The sequence below is a fragment of the Euprymna scolopes genome, chromosome 27 (assembly GCF_053919585.1).
Source record: "Euprymna scolopes isolate OS-2025 chromosome 27, ASM5391958v1, whole genome shotgun sequence".
NCBI lineage: Eukaryota > Metazoa > Mollusca > Cephalopoda > Sepiida > Sepiolidae > Euprymna > Euprymna scolopes.
Window position 1 is genome coordinate 43497957 of NC_136508.1, and position 16090 is coordinate 43514046.

Consider the following 16090-nt stretch of genomic DNA (forward strand, 5'->3'; position numbering starts at 1 on the left):
TCGGAACAATCCAAATAATACAAATTCTCATCTTCGTTCTTTTCACAACCTCCGAATATCTTCAGGGAATTCTTTTATGTTGAACACAGGACTCTTTATAAAATTTCAAACTGGACATTTTATTTAATCCATAGCGGTAGATTGTTCTCATTCTGTCAGCCTTAACCTGATAGACGTGTTAAGTAATATTTATTATATTACTTACTTTTGCACGTGGGTTAACGGATAAAAGCATTGAGTACAGTTAATTTTAAGTGACGATCTTCTGAGGTTAAAGGTTCAATCTTAACTATAGGCGGTACTAAGAATGAAATAATAATTACTTGCATAACATTTCTATCTAGTCATGGCTGACGAAGTGAAAATAATCCATATAGGTCGGTTCTGTTCTGTTCAAAAATAATTAATGGATTATCGATTTCGACAAAGTACACTTGAAGGTCGGAGGTTACGTAGGGAAAAATGTGACAATAAAATCCAAGATGAGAATTGAATATAAGGCGTAAATGTCAAACACGATTTTCATCTTCGTTAATATTACTTTTTTGATTGGAAAAAAGTAAATTCGGGTCCGTATCGATTTGATATAAGGTTTCTGAATTTTTATTTTTTAGATTTTTTAGATAATTTGGATTATTTCATCAGAGTAGCTGAATATATATATATATATATATATATATATATATATATATGTCACCATTTTTATTGCTTACCAAATTTAGCACATAAAACCCCTTAAATGTTAACCATTTGTCACTGGAAATTGAAACTCTTTGCTAAATACGTCTTTTCTTTGACTCTCTTTTTTTTTACTTTCTTTTCTTGTTCCTATTGTAAGATTCCTCCCCCCTTTTTTAAGTTTTCCTCCAATTACCGATTTCTTGCAGAACATGAGTGAATAAGCCCCCCCCCCCCCCCGCTAAAATAAAAATAAAAATAAAAAAAACACTATAATTAATAACACCCAGCCAGTGGTTTATTTCCTAATTAATTATCCCAATTTGGCCTACCAAAAGGTCAACCGTGAGTTAAAAAGTTCAGAGTTGATTATCATCAGGCCAAAAGTAGGACTTTGAGAGAGTGTGCTATATTCTTCCACTCTCCATTGCTTTCTCTACCTGCAGGCACCCTGGTAAATAAGAGGAGGACACTGTATGACTGCAAATATGACAGCTTAGTTAATTATAGTGAAAGTGACTTGGTCTAATCGTTACAGCTGTGGACTGTGGACTCTGAGGACCAGATTCTAGTTTTAACTAGACGACTGCAAGAGTAGTGCAGTTGCAGATTGCGAAATTCTTGCTTTATTATAAGAGTACCCTTACAGACAACCTTGCATGAGGTATCCATTGTCTCTTGAGACTTAAAGGAAGCAAAAAAAAAAAAGACAATAAGTAAATCTGTATGTATCATCATGGTTGGATTTGACACACTTGATTCTATTGTTAACAATAGTTTCCGCAATTCCTTCACGAATGCAGTGCTTACAGGAAGGAACCATGTGAAGGTCTCCAACATCCATAACAATTGTCGTGCTATGGAACTGACAGGATTTGAACTTGGCACACTCAGATTGCCAGTCTGTGTTATCTTTTTCACCACCATCAACTTCCAAAATGAATTCTTTTCACCACCATCAACTTCCAAAATCAATTCTTTTCACCACCATCAACTTCCAAAATCAATTCTTTTAACCACCATCAACTTCCAAAATCAATTCTTTTCACCACAATCAACTTCCAAAATCAATTCTTTTAACCACCATCAACTTCCAAAATGAATTCTTTTCACCACCATCAACTTCCAAAATCAATTCTTTTCACCACCATCAACTTCCAAAATCAATTCTTTTCACCACCAACTTCCAAAATCAATTCTTTTCACCACCATCAACTTCCAAAATCAATTCTTTTCACCACCATCAACTTCCAAAATCAATTCTTTTCACCACCATCAACTTCCAAAATGAATTCTTTTCACTACCATCAACTTCCAAAATGAATTCATTTCACCACCATCAACTTCCAAAATCAATTCTTTTCACCACCATCAACTTCCAAAATCAATTCTTTTCACTACCATCAACTTCCAAAATCAATTCTTTTCACTACCATCAACTTCCAAAATGAATTCTTTTAACCACCATCAACTTCCAAAATGAATTCTTTTCACCACCATCAACTTCCAAAATGAATTCTTTTCACCACCATCAACTTCCAAAATGAATTCTTTTCACCACCATCAACTTCCAAAATGAATTCTTTTAACCACCATCAACTTCCAAAATCAATTCTTTTCACTACCATCAACTTCCAAAATGAATTCTTTTCACTACCATCAACTTCCAAAATGAATTCTATTCACTACCATCAACTTCCAAAATGAATTCTTTTCACCACCATCAACTTCCAAAATGAATCATTTCACCACCATCAACTTCCAAAATCAATTCTTTTAACCACCATCAACTTCCAAAATCAATTCTTTTCACTACCATCAACTTCCAAAATCAATTCTTTTCACCACCATCAACTTCCAAAATCAATTCTTTTCACCACCATCAACTTCCAAAATCAATTCTTTTAACCACCATCAACTTCCAAAATCAATTCTTTTCACCACCATCAACTTCCAAAATCAATTCTTTTCACCACCATCAACTTCCAAAATGAATTCTGTTAACCACCATCAACTTCCAAAATCAATTCTTTTCACTACCATCAACTTCCAAAATTAATTCTTTTCACTACCATCAACTTCCAAAATCAATTCTTTTAACCACCATCAACTTCCAAAATGAATTCTTTTAACCACCATCAACTTCCAAAATGAATTATTTTAACCACCATCAACTTCCAAAATGAATTCTTTTCACCACCATCAACTTCCAAAATGAATTCTTTTCACCACCATCAACTTCCAAAATGAATTCTTTTCACCACCATCAACTTCCAAAATGAATTCATATCACCACCATCAACTTCCAAAATCAATTCTTTTCACCAGCATCAACTTCCAAAATCAATTCTTTTCACCAGCATCAACTTCCAAAATCATTTCTTTTCACCAGCATCAACTTCCAAAATCAATTCATATCACTACCATCAACTTCCAAAATGAATTCTTTTCACTACCATCAACTTCCAAAATCAATTCTTTTCACTACCATCAACTTCCAAAATCAATTCATATCACCACCATCAACTTCCAAAATCAATTCTTTTCACCACCATCAACTTCCAAAATCAATTCTTTTCACCACCATCAACTTCCAAAATCAATTCTTTTCACCACCATCAACTTCCAAAATCAATTCTTTTCACCACCATCAACTTCCAAAATCAATTCTTTTAACCACCATCAACTTCCAAAATCAATTCTTTTCACCACCATCAACTTCCAAAATCAATTCTTTTCACCACCATCAACTTCCAAAATCAATTCTTTTCACCACCATCAACTTCCAAAATCAATTCTTTTAACCACCATCAACTTCCAAAATGAATTCTTTTCACCACCATCAACTTCCAAAATGAATCATTTCACCACCATCAACTTCCAAAGTCAATTCTTGTGACTAGAAACAAACTAGAAACTTCCAAGATGCTTACTCCAAATATTAAGTTTTTTCATCCCTGGCCTCTCCCAAATTGCATTCATTGAACCCCACCCATCATTCTCTGAACCTCACACACCATTTTCTTCTTTTTTTTTATCATTTAGATCTGCCCCCCCACCACCACTACCACTTAGAGATTGACTTGCTTGTTTTCGGTTCCAAATGAACAGGAAAACAGTAGGCGATCTATTATTTAGAAAGGATTGGGAAGCTCTTATTAAGCAATTTGTTTATTTCCCACTTCATGATTCTCACCAATGAAATGATCTATTATATAAAAGGAACTTTATCTGTGTGTGTATGTGCGAGTTCATTTCCTATGGAGTCTGAAATAGCTGTGCCGATGTTTATGAAATTTCACACATCTTTATGTATCTGGCAGTGTTCTTAGATAGGTTTTGTATAGGAATTATCTTCAATAAGTATCGATAATCAAATAAATTAGATGAAAGAAGGAACAATTAATTTTGACTAAAGTAAACACCTTATACAGTCTAAAATCACAAGTGCATTTGAGAAGTTTTATTACCACACAAGCAGAAAGGCCCAACATATAATATCCAGAATATGTTCTTTGATATGACGTAGGTGCGTTCGAAATTATTTTTTTGTTTAGATCCCTATTGGACCATGATACTTGACTTTGTATTTTAAACTTTAATTCAAGCCATTTGTTTTAAAATCAACAGTAGGTTCTCTACAGTGCAATGTAGATTACGATGACTGTCATTGCGGAGAGGCATGTGAAGTTTTCTCCTGATGCACCACAGTGGGTTCTCAACTAGAGCACATAATTTAATTGAAAAATGGGCGATTTCACCGATTTCGAGGACAATAAAAAATATGGGAGTGTGAAACATTCATTGATGATTATTCAATCCCGGACAACGTCTTGTCTCCATGCTAGTTGTAGATAAACGCACAAGGGATGTTCCAAAAGTTATGCCTCCTATTTTTTTTTTCATTTCGTCAAATGGATCATTTTTTTTTATGATGACTGAACTTATGCATTCATTACCTAAATTTTTCATCTCTCTGTTGCAGATGTTGACAGTGTGAGACTCTAACAAAGCAACCTCTGTAATGGACGTATGTCAGAAGCAGATATACATCATTGAATCTTTCTATGCGGGGGAAAAAATTGAATTGATCAACATTTACTGACGTGTTAAATGTTTACGAAGCCAATGCACTTGATGTCAGCACAGTTAAGCGATGGGTTCATTGATTTCAAAGTGGCGACAGATATGTGAGTGTCAAAGCATGCTCCAGACTTTTATGACCAGAGCATCAAAAGAGGCTGGTTCATTGAGAATGGTGTTGACTATGTAGAAAAATAAATTCTCCAGCACAAAAGGCTGTTTGTTTTAATGGTACCACTCCTATGTTTGTAGCTCTTCAACGTTTTAGTTTTTGAATTTAAAAAAAATTAGAAGGCTTTACTTTTGGAATGATCTTCATATTTATTTTCATTAAATTTTTTTGAAAAGTTCAGAAAATTTTAAGTAGGGCAGACCCTAGAGTAAATGTGGTATTATGGTGATTGATGATTCTAGTTAAGGATAGTGTCATGGTTCTAGGAAAGGGGCATGAAAAAAGACCCAAACAACACGTTTGGGTAGAAAAGAGTGTATTGTACAAGAAAGTGAATACAAAGAAAAGGTTGTCAGCATTTTCCATCTGTTAGTTGGGCAGTCTGTAATCTTGCATTGATCACAATAATTCCCCACAAGTGTATTAGACTTGGGGTTTTTATAATTATAAGAAGACTCTATTATGAACGAATGGGTAAGTCCCCATAATAATTAAAATAGACATGTTTTGCTAATCATGATGACAAAGGATGACCAATAACACCCATTTTCCCACATTTTTTAATGGCCTTGTGCCTTATTTATTCAAATATAAACTTTTTATATCTTGTGCAAATAAATATTGCAAAGTGTAGTATCTGTTCTGGTGTTACACCTCATCTTTTTCTATCCTCGGTGAGCCAAGGATGAGTCTTCTTAGATAAGTTCTGTCTCTGAATAGTATCGTTAATCAAATAAATCAAAAGAAAAAGAAGGAACAGGCGATTTTAACAAAAGTAAACACCTTATACAGCCTAACATCCCAAGCGCATTTGAGAAGTTTTACCACAGAAGCCAAAAGACCAACAGTAGGTTCTTTGATATGACAAGGGCGCATTTGAACTGAATTTTTCTGTTTAGATCACAATTGAACCAGGATACTTGACTTATGTATTTTAAACTTTAATTCAAGCCATTGTTTAAATTTTTTTATAAAATCAAAAGAATATTCCAGTTTTGCTTCTGTCCTAAGCCAGACTAACTTTGTCTGGGAGGAGCTAAATTTCTCCCACATTAAAAAGCGACCTTTGCCCTTGTGGGGAGTCAAGTAAGAACCCCGAAAATCAATTATATATTGTTCATTTCTCCAATAGTAAAAGAGGCTTTTGCATAAGTAGTTACACATGCTTCCAGTCGTAATACTATACCGTTTCTCTTTACAACATCAAAGTATTCCATCTGTTCCTCTTTATTGAGAAATTAGTAATCGGTCGCCTATTAACAGTCAACTAATTACTGTTATTGCTGGGGAGTTGACTGGAGAAAAGCCGACTCTCCACACTGGAATAGATTAAAAAATATAAATGAATAAGCAAACAAGCCCAACTCACAATTTGCTTTAAAAAAAAAAAAAAGCTGCTAATATTTGACACTGTACTACTGCTACCATGATTATTATCCATTCACTAGAAGTTCTCACGCAGGCCATCACCAGCTATCGCTCCCTAGAGTCTGAGTGACAACAAGTCGCCCTAAACTTCCAGATGCTCTCCACTTCTCTTGATAACAAGTGCACATGACTTTGTTATCACAACAGCCGCTTACCTTTGATCTCCCTCTGCCAATGGGGTTTAGGCAATAAAAATATTGCCAAGACCCAGTATTCTTTGTACTTTTCCAGTGGAGGTCTGGTTAGTGCTCTCCCTCCATCCTTCGAAACCTTTACAACTCTGGTGTGGCACCATCCAGTTCAGACGCTACTATTTTTCTTTTGTGTGTGTGTGTGGGGGGGGTAGTTAACAGCTTCTGATTTTGGTGCTCTTGTTTACCTGTGATCATATTCTGTTTTTCTTTTATTTCTATTGCAAGATTCAAGTTACTGGTAAGTGTTCGTGGTTTATGTGGATTGGTTTCCACATGCTAAGATTTTCCTGAAAATTTCAACTATTTTCATTATTTATTATCGTTTGTATCTTTTCAACCTTCATCCTGATTCTAATTTTTCCAATTTTTTTTTTTTTTTTTTTCAATTTTTTTTTTTTTTTTTTTTCAATTTTTTTTTTTTTTTTTCCCAACATTTTTCAGAATCGTTCTATTATGTTACATGGCAGTATACCTAGCCCTAAACCTAACTCCGTCACAACGAAACAGAAGAAAGGAAGAAAATTGACTCGTTTTTTCTTTAACAAGTCTTTATATCTGGTATTTCCAACAACACATTTTTTTCTAAACATTTAAACAGTTCATTTCACCTTCTCCGGCTATGTGTGACTTTTCATCTCTGCTGTGACGTCATCCACATGTCCCAAACGCAAATATCAGCCACATCTCAAAAACGTGCTTCTTTCATCACATCTTGAATACCACTGCTTCTCTGGCCACACGTCCTTTTATCTTTGCTGTGACGTCACTTTGCACATCCAGCTTGGTCATTTGCATATCTTTACACAGCTGCTGCTACCAACATCACCGGCTCTGTTACAATTCCTAGTGATTATTATCTTGAATTGGAAGCCATGTTTAATTTCAGAAGAGTTTAGCAGTTAAAATCAGTGTTCCAGCTTATTTAGAGGCCAAGATATTACAAAACATACATTTTATATCTGCCATTTTGTAAATTCCAATATGGCCGCCATATACACATCTGGGCAAATGCAAACACTGATTTTCTGATTCCTTAGACAATAATCTTTCCAAAAATGTATGGTTTTGCAAATCTTCAAAAAATTCCCACAAAAGTTAAAATCAGGACATAAGGAACTTGACTATTTGAGGGAGCATACCTTATAAAATATAAAAAATATTTCAACATTTAGTGGTAGTATTACTATTATTAATAGTACTATCATAATAATAATTTATATTTTACAATGTCTAGCTGTAGGGAAAATCTTATGTTGTAATAATGAAAAATAGCAATGAAGGTGACGAAAGTCATCTGGAATTTATAAATAACTAGCCTGGATGCCCGACGTTGCCCGGGTGTTTGGAGGTGTGTGTTGAGAAAAAAAAAACAAGTGGTAATAGTCAGGCAGGCTTGAACCTGTACTGTGAAAAAAATTTTTTTAAAAAAGTAACGTTTTGGCCATTGTGTCCATCGCCAAACCGGAAGTGGCAAGGGTTAGTCAATCGAAAAGAAAGGATGACTTTCGAAAATATTGGCTAAAAAAGTTACCTCCCCCTTGTAGAAAAGTGACCATTTGAGGGTGAAGGAATTAATATTTTCAGCCAATTTTTCGATATTTATTGTCCAAAGGGTCGAGCTTCAAAACAATACAAAATCTGTCACCTCTGTCAAAAGTTTTAAGCAGACATATATACATACATACATACATAAATTTAAATAGACAGGGGAGATTTATATTATAAATAATTAGTGTGAATCATAGAAATTCCCAAGTTCTATCCATCATTGTATATTAATGTTTTGCTTAAAAATTCTCTTAACTTATGGATGTCTAGCACAAACGTAGACCTCATCATATTATGGTACTACATTTGTTCAAACTGAAACTGGCTTATAATCTCGTTTCAAAATATATCTGCTTATGCGGATCTCTCTTACCGTGTAGGAGTTTGACATATTTTCATTATATGATCGTCCAATGTGAATGTAGACTCCATAATATCTTTGTACCATCTTTGGGCAGAACAGATAGTCCATTTTTATCGTTGCCCGAGAGTCAAGAAAGTATATTTTACTTTGTTTGATGTTTGACACAATAGCAACATCAGATGAAATATTTAAAAATTACTTTTTTTTTCATTGCATCTTTGGCAATCAAGCGATCTCATCTTTTTTTTTTTTTAAGAGGGTGATAACGTAGAGACACACATGAGGATTGTGATCTTTTATCTAGAATTTATATGGAGTTTTGAACTGAACCTTTTTATCAATTTATCTAGAATTTATATGGAGTTTTGAACTGAACCTTTTAATAAATTTATCTAGAATTTATATGGAGTTTTGAACTGAACCTTTTTATCAATTTATCTAGAATTTATATGGAGTTTTGAACTGAACCTTTTAATAAATTTATCTAGAATTTATATGGAGTTTTGAACTGAACCTTTTTATCAATTTATCTAGAATTTATATGGAGTTTTGAACTGAACCTTTTAATAAATTTATCTAGAATTTATATGGAGTTTTGAACTGAACCTTTTAATAAATTTATCTAGAATTTATATGGAGTTTTGAACTGAACCTTTTAATAAATTTATCTAGAATTTATATGGAGTTTTGAACTGAACCTTTTTATCAATTTATCTAGAATTTATATGGAGTTTTGAACTGAACCTTTTTATCAATTTATCTAGAATTTATATGGAGTTTTGAACTGAACCTTTTTATAAATTTATCTAGAATTTATATGGAGTTTTGAACTGAACCTTTTTATCAATTTATCTAGAATTTATATGGAGTTTTGAACTGAACCTTTTTATCAATTTATCTAGAATTTATATGGAGTTTTGAACTGAACCTTTTTATCAATTTATCTAGAATTTATATGGAGTTTTGAACTGAACCCTTTTTATAATCCTCAGCAGTAGATCAGTTTCGTTCTTTCAGCCATGAACGAGTAGGAATATTAAGTCATTTAAAAAAAATTTATTCCTAATTAGAATCGCCTGTAGTGAGGATTGAACCTTGAATCCCCAAACGATTGTCACTTAGAACTGACTCTAACTGAACGTCTTTATCTGAGGCACCATGCGATCATTTTTTTATTTTTTAATAACACTTTTTGTGAAATTTTTTTTCTAAGTTTATTTTTGATTTTAATAAACATTTAATAATGAATTTAAAAAAAAAAAAAGAAGCAAATTCAGCGTATATTTATCAAAGTTACTCTTATGTGAGAAATGCAGACACACATGATCTTGTCTGTTAATTTTATTAATACATACACAGATCTTAAAACATTACCATAACGAAATAATTGTATCTTTGGTATAAAGATTTATGGTTTGGTTTAGGACATATCAACCATCTATGCTGAATAAAGTTGTCGAATGAATATGGTAATTATTATATATTGTTTTGAAATAAAACAAGTGAAGCATGCATGGTCCCCTGTGAGTGCACTGTGAACGAGGTATAAAAAAATGACTAAGTTCAGCATTTGCCCCCCCCCTCCTCATTTAGCCCCAAAAGACACAATAGGGGATGTCAAATCCTGGTGAAAATGAACAAACTGTGCAGTTTTAGGTCTTCTGCACCATGCAAAAAAAAAAAAAAAAAGACTGAGTCCATCATTTCCCTCCCTGCCCCTATTTAGCCCCAAAAGTCCCTAAAGCCTTAACATATTTACATTTGTGATCAGCACCATGCAAAACTGCTAAATAGACATATGCAGAAAATTTTGGACAAATATGGTAAAATAGTTTCAAAAATGGAATGTTTTTAATAGCCCTAAAAGAGCCCCTGGGGCACACCCAAGAGTTATCGTGAAGTATAGACAAACAAAATTATATAGAAATCGGTTAGTTATAACTTTTCAGAAAGTTTTATAAAAATCCAAGACCTCAGTTTTTCAGTTTTTTTTAATAAGCATAAAAGTGTCAATTTTAGCCATTTTAACCGGAAAGGCACCCTGCGGGAGGGGGGAGGGACAACCGGAGTTTTCCCGGAAAATCTATTCTGTTACTTTTTTTATTCATATCAATGTTTGTGTAAAATTTCAAAAAATTTCATGGTGTAGTTATTGAGAAAAGTGCAGGCAGACAAACAGACAAGGGTAAATTTTGTCGGGGACCAAAAAACAAATGTAATTTTTTTTTTAACAATTTAAAATATTAGTCAGTTCTTTAGACTAATCAGGTTTTGACTTTGTTGCAGATCCTGACAGTCTATTAATATACATTCGGCTGTATAATAGTCTTGGCATGATATATTTATTGGAGACTCTTCACCCTCTAATAAATGTCTGGGAGTAATATGCTTATGTCCTATACAAAGCTTGGTTCCTACTACCTTTTCTTGCCTTTCTGTAGTCTAAGGGCCACTCATCAATAGTTGCCCAAATCTTGTATAATTTTGCCATTTTTCTTGAGTATCTTGTTTATCTAAGATCAATGTATGTAATCTTAGTATTGTTAGGTATCATGTTTGGCAATTCTTTGGCTGCACTAGATGCTTCATCATCTCCGTGAATGCTGATATGACTCTGTATCCAAGATAATTTCATTTTAAACTGCTTTGTGTTAAACACAGAGGTAATCTTGTTTAAAATTTCTATGATTAAAGATTTATCCATATTTTTGTGTTTCAGTGCTGTGAGTCAGAGAAGATAAATTCATCAGTCCTATCTTCCATTGCTGTTAGAACTTTTTTTTTTTTTTTTTTTTTTTTTTTTTTACACAGTGATCACCACTTATCAAGGCCCGGAAGCCACTCAGGGATAAGGGTTATTGCAAGTACATCACGTTAGTGAGGAGATTTTATGAAGTGTTTAATTAGGGGGGTGGTTCATTAGGAATTTGTTAACATTAGACTTGAAGACATCCAAGTTGTAGTCCGGAGGGAAGCAGGCAGACGGAACAGAGTTCCACAGGCGTGCAGTTCTAAGAAAGAAGCTTTGCTCATGAAATCCGCGTTTTGATTTAGGCACAGATATAGAGTGGGGGAAATTTTTCACAGTGGATTCAGCTAGACGGGTGTTTTTCGTGAAAGTTTGGCGAGGGGGGACCAGGGATTGGAGTTCAGACGAGCATCTGCCATGGAAATAACGATAAACTAAGTATACGATTGCAGCTTGTCAGATAGTCTATGGTACATTTTTGTCTTATTTAAGATAACGCATCTGATTGTTAACATGTTTTGGGGAATGGTTCTCTTCCATATACGGTATGATCATGTTGACACACTGGTTCCTGTTAGATCATTAAAGTTAAGCAACGTTGAGACTTGTCAGTACTAAAATGGGTGATTATTTAGGAATTCCAGATACGTTGTGCTCTCTGCTTGTCTCGGCATTGGTTCCAGTCCTGGATTTCTTCTTGCCACTGGACCCAAGTAGTGCTGATTTTAGGAGAGTTGTGGTTGGGGATTGCACAACACTTACCTCCCAGTTTCACATGCAGTTACCCTTACAGAGGGGGGTGGGAGTATCCAATGTCGTTTGAGACTAAATGGAGGCCTCCAGTCTTCAACTTTTCAGGTCTCATCTGCCACAATAATTATTTGTTTTTTCATCAATGAGCACATCAAAGGAAAAAAAAAAACATTAAAAAATGAGATGCATGAATTGTTAGTTTAGTATTTCTTCTTTATCCGATTTTTTTTTTTTTTTTTTTTTTTTAAATTATTAATGTGCATATTGGTGGACCCCAGTCCAGGTAGCAAACTACTGCATTCATAGAACTATCTATTGACCTTTTACTATCAAAACTTTTATTTATGCAATAAATAAATTTTTTAATCATGAATTTATGTTCTTAACTCAAGGGAAGGGAATAAAGGAAGATATCATAAAAACCAAAATGTTGAATCATGCATAGACTTTGAAGGCTGACAAGCCATAAGAGTAAGAAATATTTCCTATGCAGGTGTTTTTTTGGAAGGCGACTTGAAAGTACGTTTTGGAGGTAAAGGGTTAAAATTAGCAATCTATTGGAGTTGTCTTCTTTGGACTGTGTGAAGAGTTGGTTCCCTCGCTCTATGTTTTGATGAAGTGTTTCTTTTTCATTAGCACAGGCAGTTTGAGTGGCTTGGAGTTGCTTCCCTTTGATCTATATATAAATGAGTGTTTACATATTTTATTGCTCTTTGTGTCAAGAAGTAAATAAAGACATGTTCTCTCCTGTCTGTGTGTAAAATGAAAAAGATGGTTACATGCAAATTTTTTCATTTTTTTTTTTTTTTTGACATCGGTGACTTCCAGTGTGAATTGTACTTAAACGAAAACAAGGTATGTTTTATTTGATTCTTAGTTCTTAACTATAATAAACCTTCATTATCACTGTAATTTCCATATTATTTGGAAGATTTCATTCTTTTCCCAACACATTTTTTTTTTTTTGTGATCGGCAGTAAGTAAGTAAGCAGCGTTTGATTAAATCGGTTGGATATTTTGGTGGTCGACATTCACCAAGTCTAAACTGTACATCAGGGATCTAAATGGATTTCATGTCTAGAGCACATCCCACATACACTCTCTGAATCAACTGTTGATCCTCGACTACTAATTTAGATTCTTTGGATTACTGTTCTCATCTTGAGTGTTATTTTCACATTTCTGCAAGGATCCATGGTATATTGGATAAAGTATTTGGTAAAATTCAGTTTTAAAGTTGCGCTCTTCTGAAGGGTGATGGTTCAATCCTCAGTACGGGCAGCACTCAAAATACAATTGCAAATTATTTAGGACTTCTACCCAGTCATGGCGGATGGAATGAGAGCATGCTACTTCTGTGGATTAAATAAAGAGTCCATTTAAAATTCTGTGCAGATTCCCAAGTTCAACAAGATATGCCTGAAGAAGGTTGGCGGTTACATCGACTGAAACGTTGTGAAAATAACACTCAAGATGAGAACAGTAGTCTGAAGAATTCAAATAATCAATCCTCATCTAAAAACTTCAGAATCGTTCCTTTAACTGTATTAATGATAAACAGATAAATATTTATTGATTTTAAACAAGTAAAACTAAAATCTATAGATCACCCCGCTTTTCCTCTTAAATGTATTAGCTACGTTTGCAAAAATATATGTACATATTACATGAGTTTTTACGCTAATCTGGACCCCCCCCAAAAAAAAAAACAAAACAGAAAACAAAAAAAACAAAAAAACTCTATAACTAAATCGTTAGATGTTTTTAAAGAATCGGAATCCAGAATTTAGTACAGAATCGGTAATTGTATTGGAATTGAGGAAAATATTGGAATCGTCCCATCACTAATACTGAATCAGTTACTTAATAGTTGATGGATAAAGGTTCAACCTCCAGAAGAGTGTAACCTACAACTGAATTTTACCACGTATTTTATTCACAGATCATTGCAGAATCACGAATTTGACAATATACACACTAAGAAAAACGTTGGAGGTTATATTGGTCGAAACATTGTGAAAATAACACTCAGGATGAATACAGTAGTTGAAATAGACCAAATAATATGAATAATCAATCGTTATATAAAAAATTCAGAAATGTAATAATAATCGGATATTTGCAACTAATTTCCATACCTGAAGGTCATTTTCAAGTCAGCCACTAGTGACTCAGTGGATGAGTGACTCCACACCACTAAATAATAGTGTGGGATGATTTCAATATTTTTACCGATTCCGTACTAAATTACTGATTCTGATCCTTTTTGAAGAATTATTAGTTGATAAATATTTAACTATAGAGTTGTTATTTTCCCTGATTTCTGTAAAAAAAAAACACATGTTAAATGGCAGATATTTTCCTAAGCATAAAATTACACTTTGTGGAGGATGATCTATAGATTTTAGCTTTACTGGTATTTTAAAATCAATAAATATTTATTATTTAATCATTATTAGCAATCGAAGATTTTGCTTTAAACAAAATCAAATAAAACAAAAACCATTAAAAGAATCATTTTGGCATTGGAAAATAGGCATCAACTTTTTGGATTCCGACATCGATCAATCCCCCGTCCCCGCTGGATTCCGGTTAACTGTCCTAACACTACTAAATAATAGTGTTAAAAACTTCTGGCATACATAATGATGGATTTTGAGTTGCAGACAGACAGACACCAAACTGCCATTATAATAAGATGCTTGTTATAAAGAATATCTGCTAAGCTTATTTACAATCCTTGTGTTTATATATTCCTTTTATCTCTATTTCTTTCGGGCTCATTATTTGAAATCCTCTTTGCTGATAACATGTTGGACAATTAATTCCTCACTCGTTCTAAAAATTTTTTTTTTCTTTTTATCTCCCTCGACCAAATAAATATCTTTTATTTATGTGTTGTCAATGTGTCATTTACAGAAAGATTGATTACACATGAAGAGAAAATAAGTCTCTAATAAATGAATTTTTCCATAAACATGACAGCAATTTCTAGAGAGAGACAGACAGACAGACAGACAGACAGAGAGAGACAGAGAGTCAGCTCATAACTACTCATTTATAATATTTAATTCATTACGTTTCAAAGACCATTCCTTTTATATAACCTTCACAAGTCAAACTACAGAATCCTTTCTTTTTCCAATGTACTGTTTGTGAGGTGATTTTAAGCAGTTATAGCAGGTATCTCTTTTTGGAAAGGGTCTGATTATTTTTACCAACCTATGTAGACCTTATCCATCAGGTTGTCAAGAAAGTTCTTGCGGTTTTTAACATTTAAATTCAGATGAACATATTTCGGCTCAAAAATTTATTGATCGGAATAAACACCATCAAAATGAACACACTTTTGCCAACGCAAAACAAGTATATTTATGCCAGTAACATAAAATGTTGCGTTCTGGTGGCGATGAAGTTGCTGAAGATGTTTTTGATATCACTTAGGTTTTTTTAAGCATTTTTCATGAAGAAAGTTGTTGAGATGCTTGAAAAAGTGGTAGTCAGTAGGTGAGAGGTCTGGAGAGTATGGTGGATGAGGCAGTTTCGTAGCCAAATTTGTTCAACTTTTGCAGGGTCAGTTTAACAACGTGCGGTTAGATATTGTTGTGGAGGAGAATTGAGCCTTTTCTGTTGACCAATGCTGGGTGTTGTTGTTGAAGTTTCTGATGCATTTCATTCATATGTTGACAGTACTTCTTTGTCATAATGGTTTTGCCTGCAGTCAGAAAACTAATGGATGAGACCAGCTGCAGATCATCAAACAGTCAGCATGACCTTTTTTGGTGCAACTATGGCTTTGGGAAATGTTGTGGAGCTCCGTCGGTATCTAACCACAAAACCAGAGTTAGACCCAATGTTTATAATGTGGTCAATATCTAAATACTCCAAAAAAAATGGGACACGCCGGATTAATCTAAAAATAAAAGGACCTCTCCCTCTAATTGACAGAGGACAGAAAGGATGGAGAACATCAGAACAGATACTACACTTTGCTTCTGGCCAAAAACAGAATTTCTCAAAACCTATATTTTTTTTATACTTTAGTTGTCCATATTATATTTATTTAATCACATGAGTTTTAAAATCATTTTCAGATATTCTTTTTTTTTTTACTATTTCTA

General features: G+C 33.7%; 1 protein-coding gene across 2 annotated transcripts in view; it reads left to right on the plus strand.

Moving 5' to 3' along the window:
- Positions 1-16090, plus strand: part of LOC145248840 (heat shock factor 2-binding protein-like) — a 592183-nt gene that overhangs the window by 390087 nt on the left and 186006 nt on the right. The window lies entirely within an intron of this gene.